The following is a 27504-nucleotide window of genomic DNA, read 5'->3' as shown; positions in this document are numbered from 1 at the left end:
AAGCAGTTTGTGATCAGCAAGTTATTTTCATACCAAATTAGTTCATTTGACATTGTTTTTCCCCCCTCCAGACCTCTGAATCTGTAAAATGCCTCAAAAAGTTCTCAAGTGTGTTATTCAACTTGAAATCCACGCGGTAAGATACTTTTGCATATTGTCAACTCTTAATTAACTCTTATTGTTATACTCTTAATTCAATGCTTTATTTAAAGTATTACAGATGCACCGTAAATATATATTCTTGTGGCTCTACACTAGACCACTTGAATGGTGTTCAACGTTTAATTAGTGACAAGCCCAGTATTTATGAACCGCATGTAATTGTGGACTCAATCTGTCGATATGACATGTTGTGACTGTTGCTAAGATTCCGGACATCGAAAACAGTGATTATCCCGAAAAAAATCTCTTTATAAAAAGGGAGAATGTCTGCTTTTCTCCCTAATCTTGTTAACAATTTCTTGGTATTAGCGAAACAGCTACTTTTTCATTTTAATGCATCATTTATAAAAACTTTCCCATATTTGTCTGGTACTACTACTTTACAACAATATTCAAGCCTCGTGTTTGCATTTTTCTTTAAACACCTTCTTCCAGAAGTCCTTGAAGTTGAGCACTGTACCTAACTGCCAGTGATGTAGTACCATACGTGGCAAACCCCTTTTATTGCAAGCTTGTGAAATTTGCATCTTTTCATTCAGTTCTTGGAAAATATTAAGTTTACAAAAATAAGTAGGATGCAATACATTTTAAAAAAGGACAGCTCCAGAGTATTCTAAAATGAGTAAAAGCTCACTGTTTATGATGGTTGATTATAGCCATATAACAGGCAAAATACACAGAGGTAGTTCTAGTTTAAGATCAAATACAATTTTATTGATTTGTGACTTTAACAAAGATTAAGAGTCCCTAGTTACATGTACATTATGTAAACAATACAACCGTTTTGAGTCAAACATGATCCAAATCAAAAGGTGGACCTGCACAGTCAAGTAACTATACCATCCCAAGTTCCCACTTTATATAAATATCTAATATTTTAATATCCTTTATCTTAATTACAGTACCACTACACATATAGATTGATGCCTTAATCATTGATTATCTGTCTGAAGTTTATTGACACTGCTTCAGTTAGACTCCATCTTACACATGTGTAATAGTCTTTTCCTATCCGTTGCACACAATTCCTTGGTTCTTTTTCTGAAGGAATCATGAGCCTTCAATGCCAAGCAGCTGTCTCATTTATAATCTTCCAATTAGCTATACCATACTTCCCTAACTGTTCCTGCATTTCAAAGGATATGATGGCACTTCCTCAGCTTCCCTTTAAATCTTGAAAAAGATAGAATTGGTGTTCATGGTTTTCCAACCAAATCTGATTAGGTAATATTGCAAAGTAGTGCTTACTCCATTTAAACCATCCAATAATCATTGCAGAAAAGTGCAATTAACTTCAACAAAAAAAAGCCAACTGACCAATTATCCAAATTTCACACTGCTACACTGCAGTAGCAACACAAGTGGTATTCACCACTAACAGGATGCTGCCGTGAAGCCAAAAAGGTGTTCTGCCCATTGTTATGACCGAGCAGTTGGTAAAGCTGAGTTACTTTAAAAGCCCAGAGGGAAACTTTAAACAAAATTATAGGTTATGACAGTTAAGTGTTATGTTTGAGATGCGACTCTAAATTCAAGAATCAGACCACCAGTTCTCAAGGTTTTACATGAAACTAAATTAAACATTTTATTAATTTACACAAGTTAAAATATATATACACATGGCTACAAATTATTACTATCATAACTTTTAACAAATTCCCAAACTAATCTCCATTAAGGCAACAGCAACCCATAGACTTAACCAGACACCAGGCAAAGCATTTTCACCTTATAAATTCAAAATGAGGTTCTTTTCACTTTGGTTCCAACCAATCAACACTCTCTTCACATACGGTATAAATTGTTGTTTTCTCCTTATATTGGTATTCTTGCAAAGTGTCCTACTGATTGCAAGACAAAAAGCTTTGACATGTCTCTTTTTTCAGCAATACTATCTTATTTATAGTTGATGCTATTTAACTTTATATTTGTACTCTTATGGGTAGAGCTTTTAATTCTGCCAGGAATATAGAAAGGGACAACTTTATTTGGAAATAGATGAGGAAACAGCTTTTATGAGGTTAGGCTAGTCCAGCCTGTTGCTTGCTTTACCAGTCAAATCTGAATATTTTATAGTCCAGCAATCCTGAATGGATTTCGCTGGTGCGATTTAGTGTGTTGGCCTCCAGAGTGTGTTATTTAAATGTTGTATATATGTGGTATGATTTTGTTCAGTGTGGAAACATTTGACAGACCTTTTTCTTTATGCACAGGATGTTACGTTTGCATTTTAATGGATTGTGGGGGATGGGGAGGTGTTTGCACAGGGGTTGCAGAAAGGCCTGACCAATTAAGGTATTCCCTAATTTTCTTTTGAGTTAGTGACTGATTTATTTAATTGTGCAGCCACACACATGTGGACTGATTTTGTGTGGCCTATGTGGGAACCTTTGGGTTGTTGCACAGTTTAGAGGGATATATTTGGAACTGAACGTGATGCCAGGACCTCAAAGATTCTTAACCCTGCTCTTGGCATTGCACACTGTAGGCATTTATTTGATTTTTGAAAAAAATATATTTAGTTGCTTCTTTTCATAGGTTACACATACCTGTATTGTACATTTCAAGTAAACTTTGCAGATAGTATAAGTTGTAATTAGAAATGTAGAATGGTGCCAATAAGTCTCTCATTGCAATGACCAGGGGAAATCAAAAATGTGCATCTTTATCAATCATTGTAATTATCTTTCTGCCTGTTTCCACTTCCATTTCTTTTTGTTCTTTCTGCCTTCCACGTTCACTCTTTTCCTTCATTTTCTTTCACCGTGTCTCCAGATATGCCTCTCATGGATATTTTTAATTTTCAAGGACCTCCATGTGCATACGTAAAGATTTCCATATTTTTTGCTATCACTTATATAATTTTACTGTTTCTTTCCTTTTCTAGTTAATGTTATAAAATGCTGTTATGTTGGAAGTGTCCAGTTATCATTCCTTTTGAAATATATATAACACTAAACTTAACAGTATTTTTTCCAAGCCACTTACTTGGCCAACATTGACATTTATAAATGTTGAAATAATCAGACAGAACTCAGGAGATTTAATTCAGTGATACAACCTACAGCTTTTGAAAACTTAGTGTTAATTTTCTGAGAATCATTTCATCACTTTGGATGTTAACACTGCAGAGACCATTAATGTACAGCATTCAATTAGTCTGAGTCTGGAGACTGAGTTTGAAGCATGACTCAAAGCTTGCTGAGCTTGGGAAATGTGAGGAGTGGAAAGCAGGAGAGGAACTCTTAGAGTAAGGATTGGTGCAGTTTATCAAGTTTGTAATGGTGAGCATTTGGATCACGAGGACCAGGGAGAAAGGACAAAGTGTAAAACCACAGGAAGGAGCAAGCAGGATGCATAGATCCAGCATTGGAGTGTGGAAAATGATGGAGTCATAAGTGTTCAATTGTGTTTAATTTTCTATTTGTGGATATGTGTTCTTCACGTTGTGCATTGGGATGTACTTAGTTGGGAGTGAGCTCAGAAATACAGAGTTTGGGGAAAGTTTGCTCCTGCTGGCCTGACAAAAAGTGTCTTCCTTTTGCTTGCATTTGAAGACCTCCAATTGGATGCTCTGTTAGGGTTGCCAGCTCTGGTTGGAGATTTTCTGGAAAGTTGTCACATGACATTTGTTCACAAATAATTAATTGCCTGACATCTGATCCCACAGAATCACAGTACCTTTACAGTGCAGAAGGAGGCCATTCGGCCCATTTAGGATGCACTGGCTCTCTGAAAGAGCATTCTATCTAGTCCCACTCTCCTGCCTTATCCCTGTAACTTTGCACATCTCTCTTTTTTCAGATAGAAATCCAATTCCCTTTTAAATACCTTGATTGAACCTGCCTCCACCGCCCACTCAAGAAGTTTGTTCCAAACTCCAACACCCTTCTGGGTGAAAAAACTTCCTCACATCACTTTTCCTCCTCTTGCCAATTATTTTGAATCTGTGCCCTCTAGTTCTTAATGCTCTCTTGAGTGGGAACCGTTTCTCATTATTTATCCTGTTTATACCCCTCAGGATCTGGAGTACCTCTATCAAGTCTCCGCGCAGCCTTCTTTCCTCCAAGGAAAACAGTCCCAACTTCTCCAATCTATCCTCACAGCTACAGTTCTTTATTCCTGGGATCATCCTTGTGAACCTCCTCTGTACTTCTCCAATGCCGTCACATCCTTCCTCAAGTATGGTGTCCAGAACTGGACGCAGTACTCCAACTGAGGCCTAACTAGTGTCTTATACAAGTTCAACATGACCTCCTTACTCTTGTACTCAATGCCCCTATTAATAAAGCCTAAGATACTATATGCTTTATTAACTGCTCTCTCAACATGCCCTGCCATCTTCAATGATTTATGTACATATACACTAAGATCCTTCTGTTCCTGCACCTCGTTTAGCATTTCTGCCTTTATTTTATACAATGTCCATATTCTTCCTGCTAAAATGAATCACCTCACACTTCTCTGCATTGAACCTCATCTGCCACTTGTCTGCCCAATCCACCAACATGTCTATGTCCTTTTGAAGTTCAAGACTATCCTATCACAGTTGACAACGTTTCCGATCTTCATATCATCTGCAAATTTTGAAATCATGCCCTGAACATCATAGTCTAGGTCATTAATATATATCAGGAAGAGCAAGGATCCCAACACTGACCCCTGGGGAACTCCACTACAAACCTTCATCCAATCTAAAAAAACAACCATTTATCACTATTCTCTGTTTCCTGTCACTCAGCCAATTTCTTATCCAAGTGCCTACTTTTCCTTTTATTCCATGACCTAGGATTTTGCTCATAAAGCTGTTGTGTGGTACTGTGTCAAATGCCTTTTGAAAATTCATGTACACCACATCAACAGTGTTGCCCTTATCAACCTTCTCTGTTACCTCCTCAAAAAAACTCCAGCAAGCTAGTTCAACATGATTTTCCCTTAATGAGTCAATGCTGGCTTTCCTTAATTATCCTGCACTGTCTAAGCGACTATTGATTTTGTCCCAACTATAGTTTCTAGAAGTTTCCCTACCACTGAAGTCAAAGTGACTGGTCTGTAGTTCCTGGCTTTATCCTTTTTTAGCATCGTTTTGAACAAGGGTGTAACATTCACAATTCTCCGGTCCTTTGGCACCACCCGAGTATCTAAGGAAGACTGGAAGATTATTATTAGTACCTCTACAATTTCCACTCTCACTTCCCTGAGTACCCTTGGATACATCTCATCCGGTCCTGGTACCTTATGTATTTTAAGTAAAGATAGCCTTTCTAACACCTCTTCCTTCTTAATTGTAAATTCTTCTAGTGTACCAGTTACCTCCTCTCTCACCTCAGCCTGAGTAGCACCTTCTTCCTTTATAAAGACAGATGCAAAGTACTCGTTTACTACCATAGCTATTTGTCCTGCCTCCATGTGCAAGTCCCCTTTCGTTCAATCCCTAATCGGTCTTGCTCTTACAACCCTTTTATTATTTATATGCTTATAGAAGGCCTTGGGGTTCCCTTTTACGTTAGTTGCTTTCCCAGAGTTTCAAAATGTTTTTGTATTTATCTTATAGGAGTGCGGTCCCCTGCAATTGAATGTCTTTGCTCACATTTTTGTGCTAGCAGCTGTTCCACAATAAGTCCTGAGGACTGAGGCTTGAACCAGAAGCCGCACTTTTGTCCTGGTTGTTAAAACAGTACATGGCTGGGAGATTTGTCTTCCATTCCAACAACCAATCCAGAATTGGGCAATGAAGGCAATCTATTGCTCCTCATGCTCAAATATCTGCACAACATTTGTAGACTGTAAGCAATGGAAGGAAGGATACCTACCCCAGAAGAGTCAAGTGCAAAATGCTACGACAGCTGATTGCATGAAGAAAAAAATCTGACCTGAGTACATCTGCAACACTACATTACCTGTGGGTCCTCAATTGTTGACAGACCTTAGCAATATTCAGTCAGGATGATGGGGCAGCAGTCAAGTGATTGACACTGAGAACACATTCCAATCAGAACTCATTACAAAATTTCCACAATATCCAATATCAAAAGGATCCAACAAGGTTAGTAAACCTTAGGCTGTCCTTAGTGAGCTCCCAAAATTGGTAGCATCGCAATTAATTCATACATTCTCAAGATTTTAAATTATGTGCAGATAGATTTCAAATGGATTTTCAGTACTCTTTGTTATGAAAAAGACAGTTTTAAAATTTTTTGTTAATTTTAAGATATTAATTGAGCTGTAACTGTACCTTTATTTCCTTATTAAGGTAACATGTCCGGGTGTGATTTTACCAAGAAAAGATGATGTCTATATCAATATTAGTATGCTCGGTCAGTACTGGAAGACAAAATGTGTCATGCCAGTATTCCCACTTCTTATTCATGAAAGACTGCAATTTGAAAAGGTGAGTGCAAATTAACAATAATTTCTGTTGTCACAAAGTTCCTGGTTAAAGTCCCACTCCAGGATTTAAGCACAAAACTCAAGGCTGAAACTTCAGTGCAGTACTGAGGAAGTACTGCACTGTTGGGGGTGCCTTCATTTGGATGAAATATTAAAACAAGGCCCCATTTACCCTCTTAAGTGAAGTTCCGTCCCATGGCACTATTTTGGAAAGGAGCAGGGGAGTTAATCAACACCACAAAAATAAATTATCTGGTTATTATTGCATTGCTCTTTGTGGAGTTTGCTGTGCATAGTTTGGCTGCTGCATTTCCTACATTACAACAGTGACAATACTTCAAAAAGTTCTTCATTGGCTGTAAAGTGCTTTGATACATCCTGTGATCATGAAAGGCATTATATAAATGCAAGTTTTTTTTAATATGTTCCTTAAATGTTTTATCTGCTTGAATTGAACATTTGTGGTGTACATTATATTTAAATGTCTTTGAAAAGCACACAAGAAGTTGAAAAACACAGTATCCAGATTAAGCAGGATTGGAAGACACGGAGACAGTTGGACTAAGGCAAGAAAGGAGCTAGATATAGGTGGAGAGGTGGAAATGGAAGTGGGCAGAAGCAGAGGAGACTTAGAAAGAGAAAGGATATGGAGGTGAAGATAGGAGGTAAAGGGAGCTACAGTAGAGGGGAAGCAGATTTAAAGAGAAGAGATGAAAGATGGAGCAGACAGGAAAGGAATGTGATTGGGCAGGAGGACAAGGTGGGAGAGGGATACTGGAGGGAAGGATAGAAAGGGAAGCAACTGAGGCAGAAATGTGGCAAAAGAAGGGGTGGGAGCGAACACAAAGTGAAAAGGGGAGGAGGAGAAAGGAACAGGAGGGGCAAAGTCAGGAGAAGAGGGGACAAAGAAGTTGGGGATGTCACAGGAAATACAGAAATGATAGCTGTTCCAGAAAGTCTTGCCAAATGGGAGACTACCTTAAAAGAATGATAATTCTTTATAATGGAGGAATATAACAGGAATTTTCAGCAGTTGCAATGTTCAGTGGGAAGACAAGCTTTATAGATTCAGTGGAGGAGGGAATTTGGACTGTTGGGGCATGGTGAGGGGGATGTCTGTGTTAAAGAGGCTGCAAGGAGAGATCTTGATTAGTGGCAGAGGCCTGAAGACTAAAGTTAATGGGAGAAATTGCACACAGCATTTGTTTTCTACCAACTTGGTGGCATTATTATTTGACTGTAGTAGAAATGGAACTGTGGTTAGTTTTCCCTTGAATTTTACACCTTATGCTTCACTGTTATTGGCATGATGCTCAAACAGTTGATGAGTTTGCTACTGAAGTTATAAATTTTCTGAACTTTACCTTTCTTCTTTCTACTGCCCAGTGCTTCTATTTCTGCCATCCTTATTCTTATAGGGGGGAGGTGATTGCGCAGTGGTATTGTCGCTAAATTACTAATGCTGAGACCCAGATAATGCTCTGGGGACTCGCATTTTAATCCCACCACGGTAGATGGTGGAATTTGAATTCAATAAAAATCTGGAATTAAAAGTCTAGTGATGACCATGATTGACCATTGTCGATTGTAGTAAAAACCCATCTGGTTCACTAATGTCCTTTTAGGGAAAGAAATCTACTGTCCTTACCTGGTCTGGCCTACATGTGACTCCAGAGCCAGAGCAATGTGGTTGACTCTTAAATGCACTCAGTTGTATCAAACCACAAAAAAGTTTCAAAAAAGGAATGAAACCGGACGGACCACCCGGCATCGACCTAGGCACCGGAAACGACAACGGCAAACTCAGCCCTGTCGATCCTGCAAAGTCCTCCTTACTAACATCTAAGGGTTAGTGCCAAAATTGGGAGAGCTGTCTCACAGACTAGTCAAGCAACAGCCTGACATAGTCATCCTCATGGAATCATATATTACAGATAATGTCCCAGACACCACTATCACCATCCCTGGGTATTTCCTGTTCCACTGGCAGGACAGACTCAGCAGAGGTGGCTGCACAGTGGTATACAGTCAGGAGGGAGTTGCATTGGGAGTCCTCAACATCTGCTCCGGACCACATGACGTCTCATGGCATCAGGTCAAATATGGGCAAAGAAACAGAAGGAAACCTTCTGTTGATTAACACGTACAGCCCTCCCTCAGCTGATGAATCAGTGCTCCTCCATGTTGAGCATCACTTGGAGGAAGGACTGAGGGTGGCAAGGACACAGAATGTACTCTGGGTAGGGGACTTCAATGTCCATCACCGAGAGTGGCTCGGTAGCACCACTACTGACCGAGCTGGGTAAGTCCTAAAGGACATAGCTGCTAGACTAGGTCTGCAGCAGGTGTTGATGGAACCAACAAGAGGGACAAACATACTTGACCTCATCCTCACTAACGTGCCTGCTGTCCAAGACTCTGCGGTGGTCATTCCTCCCGATACTGTCATCGTAGAGACTAAATCCCACCTTCACATTGAAAATACCCTTCATCGTGTTGTGTGGCACTTCCACCATGCTAAATGGCATAGATTTCGAACAGATCTAGAAACTCAAGACTGGGCATCCATGAAGCACTGTGGGTCATCAGCAGCAGAAGAATTGTACTCAAACACAATCTGTAACCTCATGGCCCGGCATATACCTCCACTCTACCATTACCATCAAGCCAGGGGATCAATCCTGGTTCAATGAAGAGTGCAGGAGGGCATGCCAGGAGCAGCACCAGGCATACCTAAAAATGAGGTGTCAACCCGATGAAACAATAACACAGGACTACTTGCGTTCCAAACAGTATAAGCAGCAAGTGATAGAGCTAAGTGATCCCACAACCAGCGGATCAGACCTAAGCTCTACGGTACCACCACATCCAGTTGTGAAAGGTGGTGGACAATTAAACAACTCACTGGAGGAGGAGGCTCCACAAATATCCCCATCCTCAATGATGGAGGAGCCCAGCAACATCTGTGCATAAGGTAAGGCAGAAGCACTTTCTTACAATTTTCAGCCAGAAGTGCAGAGTGGAAGATCCATCTCGGCCTCCTCCGAACGTCCCCAGCATCACAGATGCCAGTCTTCAGCCAATTCAATTCACTCCATGTGATATCAAGAAATGGCTGAAGGCACTGGATACTGCAAAGGCTATGGGCCCTGACAATATTTCGGCAATCGTACTGAAGACTTGTGCTCCAGAACTGGCCACGCCCCTAGCCAAGCTGTTCCAGTACAGCTACAACACTGGTGTCTACCCAGCTATATGGAAAGTTGCCCAGGTATGTCCTGTACACAGAAAGCAGGGCAAATCCAACCTGGCTAATTGGCTAATTGCTGCCCCATCAGTCTACTCTCAATCGTCAGTAAAGCGATGGAAGGGGTCATCAACGGTGCTATCAAGTGGCACTTGCTTAGCAATAACCTGCTCACTGAAGATCAGTTTGGGTTCCACCAGGGCCACTCAGCTCCTGACCTCATTATAACCTTGGTTCAAACATGGACAAAAGAGCTGAACTCGTGAGATGAGGTGAGAGTGACTGCCCTTGACATCAAGGTTGCAGTACACCAAATTTGGCATCAAGGCACCCTAGCAAAACCGGAGTTAATGGGAATCCGGGGGAAATCTCTCCACTGGTTGGAGTCATATCTAGCACAAAGGAAGATGGTTGTGGTTATTGGAGATCAGTGATCTGGCTCCAGGACATCACTGCAGGAGTTCCTCAGGGTAGTGTGCTCGGCCAAACCATCTTCAGCTGTTTCACCAATGACCTTCCTTCCATCATAAGGTCAGAAGTGGGGATGTTTGCTGATGATTGCACAATGTTCAGCACCATTCGCGACTGCTGGAATACAGAAGCAGTCCATGTTCAAATGCAGCAAGACCTGGATAATATCCAGGCTTGGGCTGACAAGTGGCAAGTAATATTTGTGCCACACAAGTATCAGGCAATGACCATCTCCAACAAGAGAGAATCTAGCCATCGCCCTTTGACATTCAATGGCATTACAATCACTGAATCCCCCACTATGATCATCCTGGTGGTTACCATTGACCAGAAACTAAACTGGACTAGCTATATAAATAATGTGGCTTCAAGAGAAGGTCAGAGGCTAGGAATCCTGCGGCTAGTAACTCACCTCCTGACTCCTCAAAGCCTGTCGCCATCTACAAGGCACAAGTCAGGAGTGTGATGGAATGCTGTCCACTTGCCTGGATGAGTGCAGCTCCCACAACACTCAAGAAGCTTGACACCATCCAGGACAAAGCAACCCACTTGATTGGCACCACATCCACAAATATACACTCCTTCCACGCACAGCAGCAGTTTGTACTATCTACAAGATGCACTGCAGGAATTCACCAAGGTTCCTGAGACAGCACTTTCCAAACCCACGACTGCTACTATCTAGAGGGACAAGGGTAGCAGTTAGATAGAAACACCATCACATGGAATTTCCCCTCCAAGTAACTTAGCATCTTGACTTGGAAATATATCGCCTTTCCTTCACTGTCGCTAGGTCAAAACCCTGGAACTCCCTTCTTAACAGCACTGTGGTTGTACCTGCACCACATGGACTGAAGTGGTTCAAAAAGGTAGCTCACCACCGCCTTGCCTAAGAGGAGCACGATCAGTGAGGGGAGATTTTGGCCTGAGTGAGACAGCGACCGAAGACATTTACAGAGCACACGGAGACCGAACCTGCGTGTGAAGGGCAGCGGTGGCACAAGATAAAAGCTGGCAACAGAAAGCCCCTTCAACCTGTTTCTACCTGTTAGAGCCGAAGTGTGACGTCAAAGGAAAACAAGTAGGTGATTGGTGTGGCACAAATGTTACTTGCCACTTGTCAGCCCAAGCCTGGATATTGTCCAGGTCTTGCTGCATTTGGACATGGACTGCTTCTGTATGTTTCTTTTGATTGGCCAAATGGTTTAAATAAGGAGACGTTATTGCAGCTGAAGAGTACAGTTAAGAAATTCACTTTTAAAATATATAACATCCAAATTAGTTAATTAAATAGAATAGAGATGGCTGGGCAGGTGATGTGTTGCAGCTGTAGTATGTGGGCACTGGTGGACGCCAGTCCGACCCATGGTGACCACATCTGCAGCAAGTGTTGGTTGCTAGAGGATCTTTGGCTCAGAGCTGATGAGCTGGAGTCCGAGCTGCGGATACTGTGACACGTCAGGGATGGGGAGAGTTACCTGGACATTATTTCAGGAGACAGTCACACCCCTTAGATTAATTACATCAAATTTGGACTGTGGTCAGGGACAGGAGGGTATGACTGCGAGTGAGGTAGGTATGGGGATCTAAAATGTAGCTTTGGAGGAGCCTCAGCCAGTGCCCTTGTCCAATAGGTGCGAGGTTTTTGCTCCCAGTGTGGATGAGGGCACAGACTGCAGGGAGGATGAGCGAACTGACCAAAGCACCGTGGTACAGAGCGCCATTCAATTGCAGGGGAAAAGAGAAATGTATTAGTAATAGGGGATAGCATAGTTAGGCAAATAGATACTGTTCTCTGCAGCAAAGACGGAGTCCCGAAGGTTGTGTGGCCTACCTGGTGCCAAGTTTAAGAACACCTCTTCTGGATTGGAGAGGAACTTGGAGTTGGGGGGGAAGGATCCAATTGTCGTGGTCCATGTAGGTACCAACGACATAGGCGGGACTAGGAAAGAGGCTCTATTGAGGGACTACAAGCAGCTTGGGGCTAAATTTAAAAAGCAGAACCACAAAGGTAATAATCTCTGGATTACTACCTGAGCCAGGTGCAAACTGGCGTAGGGTAAATAAGATTAGGGAAGTAAATGCGTGGCTCAAAGATTGGTGTGGGAGAAATGGGTTCCGATTCTTGGGACACTGGCACAAGTACTGGGGAAAGAAAGAGAGCTCTTCCATTAGGACGGGCTTCATTTGAATCATGCTGGGACCAATGTCCTGGTGAATCGTATAACTAGGGTTGTCGATAGGACTTTAAACTAATTAGTTGGGGGAGGGTTCAATTGAAGGAAAGTTTAAAAAATCAAAAAGAAATGAGAGAGTAGGGGTGTAGGGTAGTGAAGAGGCGAATAATAATCAAAGTGTGACAGGAAGGGGCAGAAAATATAAGCAGAAGAGTGCAGCAGAGATTAGAACCAGAATGAGTAATAATGGTAAAAAGTCAAAGCTTAAGGCTCTTTAGCTGAATGTACACAGCATTTGTAACAAAATAGATGAGTTGACGGCACAAATAGAAATAAATGAATATGACTTGATAGCTATTAAAGAGACATGGTTGCAGGATGACCAAGACTGGGAACTCAATGTTCAAGGGTATTCTACATTCTGGGAAAATAAGCAAAAAGGAAAAGGAGGTGGGGTAGCTTTGTTAATAAAGGAAGTTATTAGAGCAGTGGTGAATAGTGAACTAGGTGCAATAGAGCATGATGTGGAAATAAGGAATAGCATGGGGAAGAAGCCATGGGTAGGAGTCGTCTATAGGCCCCCGAAGAGTTGTCTCACTGTAGGACAAAGTATAAATCGGGAAATAATGGAAGAGTGTAAGAAGGGCACTACAATTGTCATGGTTGATTTTAATCTGCATATGGACTGAACAAATCAAATTGGCAGGGGTAACGTGGAAGACGAATTTGTAGAGTGCATCAGGGATTGTTTCTTAGAGCAATACATTGCAGAACCTACCCAGGAACAGGCTATTTTAGATTCAGTAATGTGTAATGAGGTGGGATTAATAAGAGATAACATAGTTAAGGATCATCTAGGGGGTAACGATCACAACATGGTAGAATTTCAAATTCAGTTTGAGGGCGAGCAACTCTGGTCTCAAACCAGTGTCCTCAACTTAAATAAGGGCAATTACAGAGGTATGAAGAAAGAGTTGTCTAAAGTGGGCTGGGAAAATAGACTAAGGGGAAGGTCAGTGGATGAGCAGTGGTAGACATTTAAGCAGTTATTTCATAACACTCAGCAAAAAATTTTCCCGGTCAAAAAGAAGGACTCAAAGGATGAACCACTCGTTAACGAAGGTGGTCAAGGAGAGTAGCCAATCAAAAACTAAGGCATACAAAGCGGCAAAAACTAATGGTAGGCCAGAGGACTGGGATTTTTTTAGGAACCAGCAGCAGATAACTAAAAAGCTAATAAAGAGGAGGAAAATTGATTATGAAAGTAATTTGGCAAGAGATATAAAAGCAAACAGCAAGAGCTTCTACGGGTATATAAGAAGAAAGAGAGTGGCTAAAGTGAGTGTGGGACCCTGGGAGGATGCAACTGGAGAATTGATAACGGGGAACAGGGAAATGGCAGATAATTTAAACCAATATTTTGCATTGGTCTTCATGATGGAAGGCACTATAAACATCCCAACAATATCAGATAAGCAAGGAGCTAATGGGAGGAAAGATCTTGTAACAGTCTCTATCGCAAGGGACAAAGTATTTGGCAAATTAATTGGACTAAAGGCAGACAAGTCACCAGGACCTGATGGCCTACATCCCAGGGTTTTAAAGGAAATGGCTGCAGAGCTAGTGGAGGTATTGGTCGAAATATTCCAGAATCCGCTGGATTCCTGCTAATGTGATGCCCCTGTTCAAGAAGGATTGGAGATAAAAAGCAGGAAATTATAGGTCAGTCAGCCTAACATCTGTCTTTGGGAAAATGCTAGAGTCCATTACTAAGGAAGAAATAGCAGGACATTTGGAAAAGCTGAACGCAATCAAATAGAGTCAACATGGTTTTGTGAAAGGGAAATCATGTTTGATAAATTTGCTAGAGTTCTTTGAGGATATAACAAGCAGAGTTGATAAAGGGGAACTGATAGATGTAGTGTATTTGGATTTACAGAAGGCATTCGATAAGATGCCACATAAAAGGTAATTGCACAAGATAGGAACTCACGGTATTGGGGGCATGGATTGGTTAATACAGAATACAATCGGGATTAATGGATCTTTTTCAGGTTGGAAAGGCATAACTAGTGGAGTGCCACAAGGATCAATCCTAGGACCTCAATTATCTACTATCTATATTAATGACTTGGAGGAGGGGCCAGAGCGTAATGTATCCAAATTTGCTGACGATACAAAAATAGGTGGGAAGGCATGTTCTGATGAGGACATAAGGAATCTGCAAGGGGATATAGATGGGTTGAGTGAGTGGCAGATGGAGTTTAATGCACTTTGATAGGAAGAATTAAAAGGCAAACTATTATTTAAATGGAGAGAGACTCCAAAAAGGTGAGGCACAGAGGGATCTGTGTGTTCTTGTGCATGAAACACAAAAAGTTAGCAAGAAAAACAGGTTCTGAAGAAAAGTCATTTGAACTCGAAACGTTAACTCTGTCTTTCTCTCCACAGATACTGTCAGACCTGCTGAGTTTTTCCAGCAATTCTTGTTTTTGTTTCAGATTTCCAGCATCCGCAGTATTTTACTTTTACAAAAAATTAGGATGCAGGTGCATCAAGTAATTAAGAAGGCAAATTGAATTTTGGCCTTTATTACTAGGGGGTTGGAGTTTAAAAATAGTGAAGTCTTGTTACAACTGTACAGGGTGTTGGTGAGGCCGCACCTGGAGTACTGTGTACAGTTTTGGTCCCCATATTTAAGAAAGGATATACTGGCATTGGAGGCAGTTCAAAAGAGATTCACTAGGCTGATTCCTAGGATGAAGGAGTTGACTTATCAAGAATGGCTAAACAGGTTTGGCCTTTACTCATTAGAGTTTAGAAGAATAAGGGGTGATCTTATTGAAACATACAAGATTCTGAGGGGGCTTGACAGGGTAAATATTGAGAAGATGTTTCCACTAGATGGGAATCTCGAGCTACGGGACAGTTACAAATAAGGGGACGCTCATTTAAGACTGATATGCAAAGGAATTTCTTCTCTGAGGGTAGTGAATGTCTGGAATTCTCTATCCCAGAGAGTTGTGGAGGCTAGGCCACCAAAAGTATTTAAAGAGGAGATAGATAGATTTTTGAAATATTGGGAAGTTGCGAGCTATGAGGAGCTGGCACGAAAGAGGAGTTGAGGCCTGGGACAGATCAGCCATGATCTTATTGATTGGTGGGGCAGGTTTGAGGGGCCGAATGACCTACTCCTGCTCCTATTTCTTATGTTCTTATGGTCTCAAGGGCAACTAGGGATGGGCAATCAATGCTGACCCAGCCAGCGAAGCCCACATCCCGTGAATGAATTTTTAAAAATCATTTTCTGCCAATGAGAATAGTCCTTGAAGTCAAATTTAGCTTTCTATTGCAATATTAGTTACTGGCAGCTGCTTTAACTTTCACTTCCATGCATCCTTACCTACAAATAGATTCTGGTTGATGGTTAGACATCCTTTAAACTTATGAAATATGCTTTTTTAAGCTTACTTCCCCCTGACAGCCTGTGCAATGGTTGGCCCTGTTGCCTCTGATGCCTTCGGTGTGGGTCCTCTGGAGAGCTGAGGCCTTGGGGGTCCCAGATTGCGTTGCCTGTCCTCCTGTGGGCTAGCTTCTCCCTCTCTGGTTATAGGGGACAAGGTTGAGGGGGGTCACAGGCAAAGGGGACTCAGAGGGAGTGGACAGCCTCTGACATTCCTGAGTGGATGTCTCAGGGGTGTCCAGCTGCAGCTCCTCCTCCTTTTGGGTGCCGAGGAGAAGGAGCTCCTGGGGGGACATTGAGGTGCCCCGTTCCCCCTCATGTCACCACTGCAGGAACTCAGCCATGACTACCGCGATAGAATGTAGGTCTGTACGCATCGCTGCGTTCTGCTGGACCAGGGTCTCCATAGTGTTGCCATCCTCCCTATGGAGACCTACACACATGCACATGTGGTCACCACTTCATCAGAGTGCAGACAAACGCACTCCTCCGATTCACATGCCATTCTGTTGAGGGCTTCAAACAGCTCTGCGTGATGTTCCCCTGCCTTCTGTTGACTCTCCAGGATGGGTTGGAGGGCTAAATCCAAAGGCTCATCTGTCTCAGACCTAACAGATGCCTCATCCCCAGCAGTCCTCCGAGTGCCGGGGAGCTCAGCTGACCTGCTTCCTCCTGCTGCGGGCACGTGTCCATGTAGTGACCACCAGATTGTGAAACCAAGCCTGCTCTAGATCTAGGTCCCACCGATGTGTGTCTCTCTGTGCTGGTGGAGGGTGTGGGTAAGTGCAGTGACAGATCTTTCAGGTTGCTTATTTCCAGCTCTTTCATGGAGGAGGAGGTCCTCTTGGCTGGAGCTGAGGGACTGGCTGGCTGAGGGTGTCGGTCACTTGGCAGAGCTCCCTGTGAACCAAAGTAGAGATAATCCGTGCATGGTAGCACAGTCAAAAGCAGGGCAGAGAGCACTCATTTGCATTGAGAGAGGGATGATATGGGGCAGAATCATCATGAGGATGTTTGCTGCTGACCTCATCATCACCGCAGGCACCATCCACACCCTCACCAGTCAGTGCGATGGCATGCTCCTCAAAGTGAGTGATGGGCCAAAAGTGGGCCACTCCACCCCGGATCTGGGACCCCTCCCTGCTGTTGTGAGCCAGCTTTCCCTGCATGGAAACAAATGGAGAGAGTGTGAGCAGGACATGGCACTGCATGGAATGTTCGTGTGGTGAGCAGAGACGTGGACGGGATGAGGACGCGAGCTCCAGGTGATATGAGCCTGATGGGGATGTGAGGGATTGTGTGAGAGTTAGTGGTGTTGTCCCTTGGGGTGTGAGACCCCTGTGAATGTGTGATGGGTTTGTGAGTGTGAGAGCTGAGAGTGATGAGAAGAGATGAGGCCATTCATCCTTTTTCGGCACTGGGTGGCTGTCGTTTTGCAGGGCATTGGTGCTGACCACCGCTGCCACCGCCTCCCATGCTGGATTAGTGATGTTACTGCCCTTCCTGCAGCCAGTTTAGGGGTAGAGGACATCACGACGGGCCTTCATTGCGTCCAAAAGGCACTCAAGGGACCTTAAACAGGGAGGCTGCAGTCTTCTTGCCTTTCGGGGCAATGTCTTCGGTTTTCCCACCCGTTTCTGCACTTAGTGTCGATTCCGCCCGCAGTATTTATTTGCAAGGGCTAATTTGGATGTTTTTTGTAAGCTGTTTTCAGACCAGTCATACCTGTAACTCAAGTACTTCTTGACTCTTTTATAGAAAGTTAAAAATCCTCTCTTACATTTGCCTACCACATCTGGTGTTAATTGCTTCAGTCTGCCATTCACTGTCAAAAATCTTGTCCCGAATCCTTCTCTCCAAATTCTTATCCAGGTCACTCATCAACTCATATACCGAAAGGACATTAAACAGCTTGGACTGTAAAGCATCACTACATTCTGTGAATAGTTTCAGAGCATTGTTGAGAAAAGGAAAGTGAAGCTCAGCCACTTCATTGGCGACCCAATGTCCCTGAAGCACTCCATTGTGTTTTGGGGCACTCTTCCTCATCTTCACTCTGAAAGTGACTTACCATAGGTTTTCTCCATTTCAGCAATTTTCAATAACCAGCAGTAGAGAAAGCTATCTGGTGACAACATGCCTCAATGGATTGCTCTCCTCCACTTCAACAAACAAAAAAATCCCTCAATTGCCGGCAGAAATTCTGAAGAGATCACATGAGAATAATGATTTCTACATCAACATCAAAGTTTCCAACGATGTACCTTGTTGCATTGAGCAAAATTTGAGCCAAACAATTGGCTGCAACAATGTCCTTTTGAGCACTTTTCAGTTTTTGGTAAACACTAATGTGCTTTCCATAGTTAACACTTGTGTTGTCAGCTAAATATGAGGAAAGTCTTCCTATGCTGAGATCAAAGGCACTGAGTTTGGAATATATTTCTGCTGCAATTGCTTGCATGGTTTCCTGGCTATCTACATAGAAATCCAACCATAAATGCTGGACCGCATTCTCAAAATTGAAATATCTCAAAACTAAGAGGAAACATTTGTTGTACCCTTGTTTGAGGCATCAGTTGCCAAAGAGGGAAAAAAAAAGATTGCTTTAGTATAATCTAAATGTTTCCTTACAGAATATGGAGCTAACTCAGAAGGAAAAAACAGTTCAGACCAGTACTCTTATTTCTCAGTTTTTACTGTTTATTCGTTCTGGGAAAATATTCTTGCTCAGTGCTTTTGCCTTTGTTTTCCTACAAGTAAGCCTCTCGCCATGGAGGAGTCGCTATAGGCTTCTTTAAAAACTTTTATGCTGCAGTCGATACTACTATAAGACTGGTGGTGCCTCACGGCATGGTAGACTTTACATAGTTTAGCAGCAGTCCTCTATCGTTTTGGGGATTTAAAAACAGCTCAATGATGACGTACCTGCACTTTGAGTGTTAACATTTGTGCTTTTCTGACAAAACGTACTGATTCACCTCTCCTTTTCCTCGATGGTTGACATCAATGTTACACCGGCACAAAGGGCAGAATGCATGATGCTCTCGTTTCCTGCATTTTGTTATGAAATCACATTCCTTGATATTCTCAGGATTGAACAACGTCTTTCCTGTATTTTGAATTGGTGAATGGTGTATGGTGCGTGTTACGGTGTGGGTATGATGAGGACAACTCTAGGATCTTTTTTCCCAGGGACTCGCCGACCTGGAAATTATTTGGAATGACTGATTTTGGCGGTAGCCAATGATACTGGTAGAACATGCTGAGGGCAGCATCAAGAGGATGCAGGACTGGTCTGATAAAACCTTTTTTCATGAGCACACTCACTGACCTGGAAATGATCATAGGGTGGGTGAGCCAAATTTAGTCAATAGGTGACGTTTTGGAGCTGCTCAGTCTTTATTGGGTTGATTCTGCTATTTTTCACTTCTGATTCATCACTACATTGGTTATGAAAGCCCAGAAATGACTAGATCTTCTCTTGGCTGGGCTGTGTGGCATTACAAACAGTGTGAGACAGCAAGCTTTTGAAATCTCAGATCAAAGGTCATCTGGTACCAGAATGGGCCCAAATGCAGTGAAATCTGGACTGTCTGGCAAAAAACTGGACATCTGACCACTAGCTGCCTATGAGGGTGGTAGAAGTGGAGATGATCAATGATTTCCAAAGGAAATTGGATAGGCACTTGAGGGAAATAAACTTGCAGAGCTACAGGAATAGAATGGGGGAATGGGACTAACTGGATTGGTCTATGGAGCTGGCATGGACTCAATGGGCTGAATGGGCTCCTTCTTTGCTGTAATGACTCTAGGACTCTGTGTGTATGTCATCTTGATGGTCTACTCTATGGTTCTAGATCTGTCGGAGCCAAGGCCGCCTCCTTAGCTAAGTCAAAAGTCCGCCCTGAAAGGCAAAATTGTAAAGGGCACAACAATCTATCACTATTTTGGACATCTGATCTGTAGCACAATGCAGACCCTTTCTTGACCTGTCCAGGCAACAATAACATGTTCTCAACATTCCATTGAACCTCTAGATTGCCAGCCTTACTGTAACACTCGTGTGTTGCTGTTTGTGCCCCGTTAATTAGGGTACTTTGTCACCCAGAAACCGTCTGTGGAGCTGATTCTTTGCTCTGAAAAGTTCAGGCCATGAAAATGGATGAAGGTCAAGGCATGATGGCAACTTCCTACATTTGAGCCTGTTGAGGTAGCTAAATTGGGTGTTTTATGGGCACTATCAACATAATGTGGGTACCATCAATTGTACTCAGAACTAATGGGGAACTGAGCAACCCCAGAAGCTGGATAACCCTATCACTTTGCTAGCTTGCTGTGATACCAAAGGTAATGGGTTAGGCTGTTCTACTATAAAGGGCATCATTAACCTGTGCTATTTCTTAGCTGATGTTCTGATGTTGCAAACAATCCCTGAGCTTACTTTAAAGCAGCCACTCCTAGCCACTGACAGAGCACTGGATAACAGTGAGCATGGCTGCAGCCCTTCATACAGGTCATACAGAATACTTATTTATACATTGGTATATCATACTTATGCAGAGTTCCTCCAAAAGGTCCTGATATGACCTTTGTCTGTATTTGGGTCGATAATACCTGGTGAGCCTTAGCTCTATCCAGCTTGGCTCCCCACCCCCCCACCACCACCTCTCCATAATAATCGTATAGAGCAGCATGCCCATACATCAAGCTTGGTACCGTGACTGGCGATGGATTGGGATTCTAAAATATTCTGGTATGCTTATCCTGTGAGATACAGTCAGAATCATGTATTGGCATTTGTGGACCATGATAATTGGGGGGAAAAATGCACAAAAAAACTTCCCCAATTTGAAGAAGTCAATATATAAAGTTTCCAAAATCTTCAAGATCATAAACTCCTGACTTTTACCTTGATCAGGTGATCCTCACAGTTGCTGCTCCTCGTACATCTCAGTCTGACTCAGTGTGCTGTAGTAGTGCAAAACCAGGAAGCCCCAAGCTATGATGCCATTAGCTTTCACTCTGACATATGTAAATAAAGCCAGTGGAGATGTGGGCAAAATCTCGGGAAAGCGCAAAAACCATGAGGAGACTCCTAGATGGTGGGGTTTGCAGGGGTGAAGGAGCTTTTACAAGCACACAATTGATGAAAAGATTTCCACCTGAATGCTCTGTTTAAAAAAAAAATGCTTTGCTATTTCTATACTGCTAATTTGTTCTCTCCTATTCAGCCCCTCCCACAGGAAATTAAAAGGACAATGTAAACAGGGTGAAATCCTTACAGAAATGCATTCTTCCCTAAATTCCTGCTCCCCAAAGAACATTGTTGCTATCCCCAGGAATTTCAGGCTCCAACTTTGCAATTCTGGGCTAAACAATGTTGAAACAGACAGAAATTTGTTGTGGATGTTTCCTCAAAGTTGATTTGAATCAAAGTCCATGCAGTTCCTTCCTGCTACCACCAGATACCACCAACGTACTTTATAAACTCAGCTGTATATAACAAATAGTGATGTATGATACAGTTCTTTTATGTTCAGAAAAGGCAATAAAATTGTGTTACATTTTGTTATGTATCAGGATGAAATTGGGTGAGAAAAGCCACAGAAATTAAAATTCTGATGTAATCATCTTTCAGCGAGTCTTTTCTTCAAATGAACTGCCTCAAAAATAATGCGGGAAAAGAAAATCAGCATAAACATATACTGAATTTATGCCCAGTCCAAAGAAAGATTCCATGTGTGAGCTTAGTGCTCTGATGTGCAACATGAAACAACAAAACAGCAACAGCTTACATTTATATAGTCATTTTACTGCAGCAAAACATCCAAAGGTGTTTCACATTTTAATGCCAGACCAAAGGAGGAGCAGAAGAGAAAATTATGGGAAGTGCTTGAGATTGCAGTCAAACAGAGATTTTAAAAGGAAGCTTTTGAGGGTGGGGGGGAAGATTTTTTTTATTCTTTCACGGGATGTGGGCATCACTGGCTAGGCCAGCATTTATTGCCCACCCCTAATTGGCCTTGAGAAGCTGGTGGTGAGCTGCATTCTTGAACTTCTGCAGTCCATGTGGTGTAGGTACACCCACAGTGCTGTTAGGGGGGAGTTCCAGGATTTTGACCCAGTGACAATGAAGGAACAGTGATATATTTCCAAGTCAATATGGTGAGTGGCTTGGAGGGGAACTTCCAAGTGGTGGTGCTCCCAGGTGTCTGCTGCTCTTGTCCTTCTAGATCGTAACCATCGTGGGTTTGGAAGATGCTGTCTAAGAAGCCTTGTGAGTTCCTGCAGTGCACTTTGTAGGTGGTACACACCGCTGCCACTGTGCATCAGAGGTGGAGGGAGTGAATGTCTGTGGATGGGGTGCCAATCAAGTGGGCTGCTTTGCCCTGGATGATGTCAAGCTTCTTGAGTGTTGTTGGAGCTGCACTCATCCAGGCAAGTGTACAGTATTCCATCACACTCCTGACCTGTGCCTTGTATATGATGGACAGGCTTTGGGGAGTCAGAAGGTGAGTTACTAGCCACAGGATTTGTGACCTCTGACCTGCTCTTGTAGCCACTGTATTTATGTGGCTAGTCCAGTTCAGATTCTGGTCAATGGAAACCCCCAGGATGTTAATAGTGGGGGATTCAGCATTGGTAATGCCGTTGAATGTCAAGGGGCGATGGTTAGATTCTCTCTTGTTGGAGATGATCATTGCCTGGCACTTGTGTGATGCGAATGTTACTTGCCACTTGTCAGCCCAAGCCTGGATATTGTCCAGGTCTTGCTGCAATTGGACATGGATTGCTTCGGTATCTAAGGATTCGTGAATGATGTTGAACATTATGCAATCATCAGCGAACGTCCCCACTTTTGACTTTATGATGAAAGGAAGATCATTAATGAAGTAGCTAAAGGTGGTTGGGCTGAGGACATTACCCTGAGGAACTCCTGCAGTGATGTCCTGGAACTGAGATGATTGACCTCGAACAACACAATTATCTTTCTTGTGCTAGGTATGACTCCAATCAGCGGGGAGTTTTCCTCGATTCCCATTCTCTAGTTTTGCTAGGTCTACTTAATGCCACACTCGGTCAAATGCTGCCTTGATGTCAAGGACAGTCACTCTCAGCTCGCTCCTGGAGTTTAGCTCTTTTGTCCAAGTTTGAACCAAGGCCATAATGAGATCAGGAGCTGAGTGACAGTAAGAGAGAAGAACTTTGGGGGAAAATTGCAGAGTTGTGTTCCTAACTGGACCATATTCCCCCATATTTTTCCATCTGAAATTATATACTTGGTTATGTGCTATAGTCAACTTGAAGTTTGTGCTTATTATTGCCTGACAGTTTAGCTTTGTTTAATCCTTGAACAATGCATGGTTCACTCACAGGAATCAAGTCTAGAAAAGAGCATTCACTCATGCACTGCTTGTTGCAGTGCATCAGAAAGCTCCAAAATTATATGCTATTTTCAACATTTTTTTTCTCTTGGACTCATTTAAGAACCATGTTTGAAGCCCCATGGAGGCAGACATTCTCTCCATGGCAAACATTCTCACCATTCCCTGCTAACCAATCCACCAGCAATTGAGTTGGACTCCTCCATCCTCTTTGCAGAAGTGTGCAGATTGTGTGTGTGATATACCTGTGTGTTAGTGTTTGTTTATGTTGCTGATTCATGTCCAGCGCTTTCTTTCTCAACCATAGTCCCAACGGCTCAACATCTGCACCCAGCTGAGTAGAGCTTGAAGACAATTGCATCTAAGGATGCGGTTTCTCCACAGCTCTCCCAGGTACCAGGGTCTGCTGGTGTTCACTTGAGATGTGACTCACCAGGTAAATAACCAACTACTGTAACTGGCTAAATGGATCCACCGAAGAGTGAGCATATATGCAGGTACATGGCTGTACATCCTGTGATGGTGCACACTCAGAAGCAATGCGGTCATCATGAATGTACTGTGATGCTTCTTGCACACATGAAGGTCCTGGAAGAAAAAAGAAACAGATATGATGGAGTAGTGACAAAATCACAATTTTGACAATCGCCATACTCAGCCTTCTCATTATTCAGTTATCAATGAAATAATGTCAGCATGTATGTCAAAGATATTTGTAATCCTGTTAGCAGGTATCTGTGAGCTCTTTGCCTCTCCATTTCAGACTGAGAGGTACACAGATCTGCCACTTATCTCCAGGGTGTCCTCTTCTGTATCTGTCAGCTCAGCTATTTATGGTGGTCCACGCCCAGCCCTCTGCTTTTGTCTTGTGTTTTGTCCTCTCTTCGACAGGGGGCAATGAAACAGACCTGTGAGTGAATGAAGTTCAGGTATTCATTCTATGGATGCAGTGCATTTGGTGAGGGTGCATCACATTGCATAAGAATTTGGGTGATTGGGGAGGTGATAAAGGGCATAGAAAGTAAAAACTGGGTAGTGTTGGAAGTTGAGTGGGTTTAACAAATAATGAGATGGAGAATGTGTAGCTAGACAGAGTGGGAGTTGGGAAGGGAGTGCTCAAAGCACAGGATGTAGGTTAAACAACAAATGTACTCACTTTTCCTGACTTATTAAGGGCATTAAACCATTTCCTACATTGAATCCAATACTAGGGCACCATGTTTCTGCTGTTCACCTCCTCAGCTAACTCCAGCCGTGCCACCTTGATGGGAGACACAGGTTTCTCCCTCCCATTGCTGGGGAAAAGTATGCCCCTTCTGCTCCAGACTGTACCCAGCAGTAATTCCAATGATGTATCATTGAATCTGGATGTTATTCTTATTTCATGTGCACCATTCATCCTGAACACTTCTGTCAATATCTTACCAATGGCATTGTTAAGGTTTGTTAATGTCAATTACATTGTTAAGGGAAACGGGTGATGGGTATTTGAACATATATAAATTGGGGATAGCTGGGACACAGAGTGCATGTGAGGAGTGTTGACATTGAACAAAGTCAATAAATTCTCTCAGCAAGGAAAGGCTCTGTGTCTTAGTTTTGACCTCGCCAACTGCATGGACCCTGTTAACAACTTCCAATTCCCATTTGTGTATCCCTTGAAATACAGCTGAGATCACGTCATGTGGCTTGCATCATACTCGCTGCGCAGCTTGGACGAGTGAAACCCAAAATTTAAACTTAAATGGCACAATTGGGTTGTGATCAAAGACTTCGATTGACTTGTTGACTTACAAGTTTAACCCATGCAATCCGACCAACACCCCATCCAGCTCAGAAACTATCTTCAGAATAGAATCTGGGCCAAGCTTATTTTTAACATATGTAAATGGAGCCAGTGGCACTGCAAGCTTCAAATTTCATGGTTTTTTGCTTACAATGTACAAAGTGTATGTTGGAAAGAGAAATATAAGCCACAGCTATTTCAAGAATCAACTGAGACTGCTGGAAGAGAGATATTTTTGAGCCTGAGGATTTTTGAAGTTTGAGAGCAATTACTGCAGCTGGAAACCAAATTTAGGCTGTATTTGCATTCAACCTGCAAACGTTGAATATGCTCCTGACTGCCTCTGGGAGTGTGACATCACCAGGAAAAGTTTAAATAAAATTGGATGGGGTTAGGATAAAGTTACCCTCTTCATGTTTGTTTAGTTCTACACAGGTTTGCATAGAATTTTTTTCCCCTGTGCCATCACTATCTCTACGGATTATACTGTGCTTAGTTCTTGTTTTGTTTGGTTTCCATCATGTTGCTTTGTATCAGATCTTTGTGTAATCTCTTTGTTACTATTTCATACACCTGTGTTCTCTTTAACAGGTTTTTGGAAAAGATGTTATTGACCCTGCAGATGTTGCTGCGTTCTTGCAATGTATGTACAAAAATCACAAATTCTTTAATAAGAGCAGACTAATGATGACATCGAACCAAAATATTAATATATATATATGGAAAATATATAATTACTGTTGGTTTTAATTAGTACCTGCAAAAATAAAATATCATTATAGATAACTTGTTGAAGGAGTTCAAGAGTTATCAAAATTATCTTCTAAGATATTTAACTATAATAAGCTTTATGAAAAATATTGCCTTACATTAAGGTGAACCATTTTCTTTCAGAAGGAAATAAGCAGTTATTTAATCTCTGCAAAATAAGACTGTGTAAGCTTAAATTGGTCACAGCTCAATTTGGATGATCGTTCCATTCTGGTCTTTCAGCTACAAGGTTTACAGCTCACTCCAAGACCTTACTTAAGCCTGGCTATCTGAAGGGGAATTAGGGATGGACAATAAATGCTTGCCTTGCCAGCAATGCCCCCATGCCAAAAAATAGATATTTTCCTTGCTCTGCCCTATCCAAATTGCCGGGCTGACCATGTACTCCTATTACCAAATCACACCTCATTCTCCTCATACTCTCCTAGCATGCTGCCCTCCATTGAGCCACCTCACCTTGTTCCACCTCCTCACCGCCTTTAAAATTGTCACTGTCTGTAAAGATAAGTGTTGAATGTGTTAGCGGACCCCAGTATTAGATACTATAGGGTACTCTGCTCTAGATAGGGGGCCACCTGACCTGGGAGTTGAAGTTCAGATAGCACATGTTGGGGTCTGTCTTGATAGAATTCGGTTACTGCAGATATGTGTTTGTGTTAGGAAACTGTGTTATCAATAAAGTTAGCTCAGCTACAATGTCAACGGCCTGTGTGCATCATTGAAACTAAAAACAAGCCATGGTGTCAGAAGTAAACTAAACACACAGTGGAGATTCTGAAACCACCAACAGAGCTCAGTTTGGAGGGAAATCTCGCCGAAAACTGGAGGAGGTTCCAGCAGCAATTCAAGCTGTACCTCACAGCGACAGGCAGTGATTTAAAAGACCCTCAGGTACAGTCTTCCATCTTTCTTCATATAGCAGGGGAAGCAGCCCTCGAAGTCTATAACACATTCACGTTTGAAAGTGATGAGAAATGAAATAACTTGAAAGAAATAATGGAAAAATTTCTAAGCCTACTGTAGCCCTAAGAAAAACATCACGTATGAAAGATAGCAATTTTTTATATGCACGCAAGGCAGTGACAACATTAGTCATTATGTAACTGAGATGAGGAAACAAGCTAAATCGTGTGAATTTGGAGAGCTTGAAGAATCACTCATCCAAGGTAGAATAATTTACGAGATCGCAAATGACACTGAGAGAAAGACTTCTGAGAGAAGTTGATCTCACACTGGAGAAAGCAATAAGTATCTGTAGAGCGGCAGAGACAATGAAACGCCAGATTAAACAGCTGACAAAAGATGATAAGCCACACACGGTCAAGCAGCTAGATGCAGTTAAACAGAAACAGCCCCTGGAAAGAACAAATAGACAGTCTGAACATAAAAAGAGCAAAACTGCATTTAAAACATTTCAATGCAGCTGATGCAGAACAGAGCATTTACCTATGGAAAGCAGTGTAAGAACTGTGATAAACTAAATCACTTTGCTAAGCTGTGTAAATCGAAGAAAGTGCACACAACTGACACAGACACTGAAACTGAACTGTTTGTTGGTGCAGTAACAACAAATTCCAAAGAAGACGAATGGAAGATTGATTTAAAAATTGCTAACATGATGGTGAATTTCAAGCTTGACACAGGTGCACAAG

At 42.3% G+C, this 27504-nt stretch overlaps 1 long non-coding RNA gene across 1 annotated transcript; it reads left to right on the top strand.

The window, feature by feature from the left end:
* The first annotated feature begins 68 nt into the window (after positions 1–68).
* Positions 69–25780, top strand: LOC144690562 (uncharacterized). The gene is made up of 4 exons (XR_013578906.1): positions 69–136; positions 2376–2457; positions 6416–6553; positions 25673–25780. It is a non-coding gene; the product is annotated as an uncharacterized LOC144690562 (long non-coding RNA).
* The last annotated feature ends 1724 nt before the right edge of the window (positions 25781–27504 follow it).

This window comes from Cetorhinus maximus, chromosome 2, assembly GCF_964194155.1.
Source record: "Cetorhinus maximus chromosome 2, sCetMax3.hap1.1, whole genome shotgun sequence".
Lineage (NCBI taxonomy): Eukaryota > Metazoa > Chordata > Chondrichthyes > Lamniformes > Cetorhinidae > Cetorhinus > Cetorhinus maximus.
The sequence above is the reverse complement of the archived record's forward strand: the minus strand, read 5'-3'. Positions and strand labels throughout refer to the sequence as shown.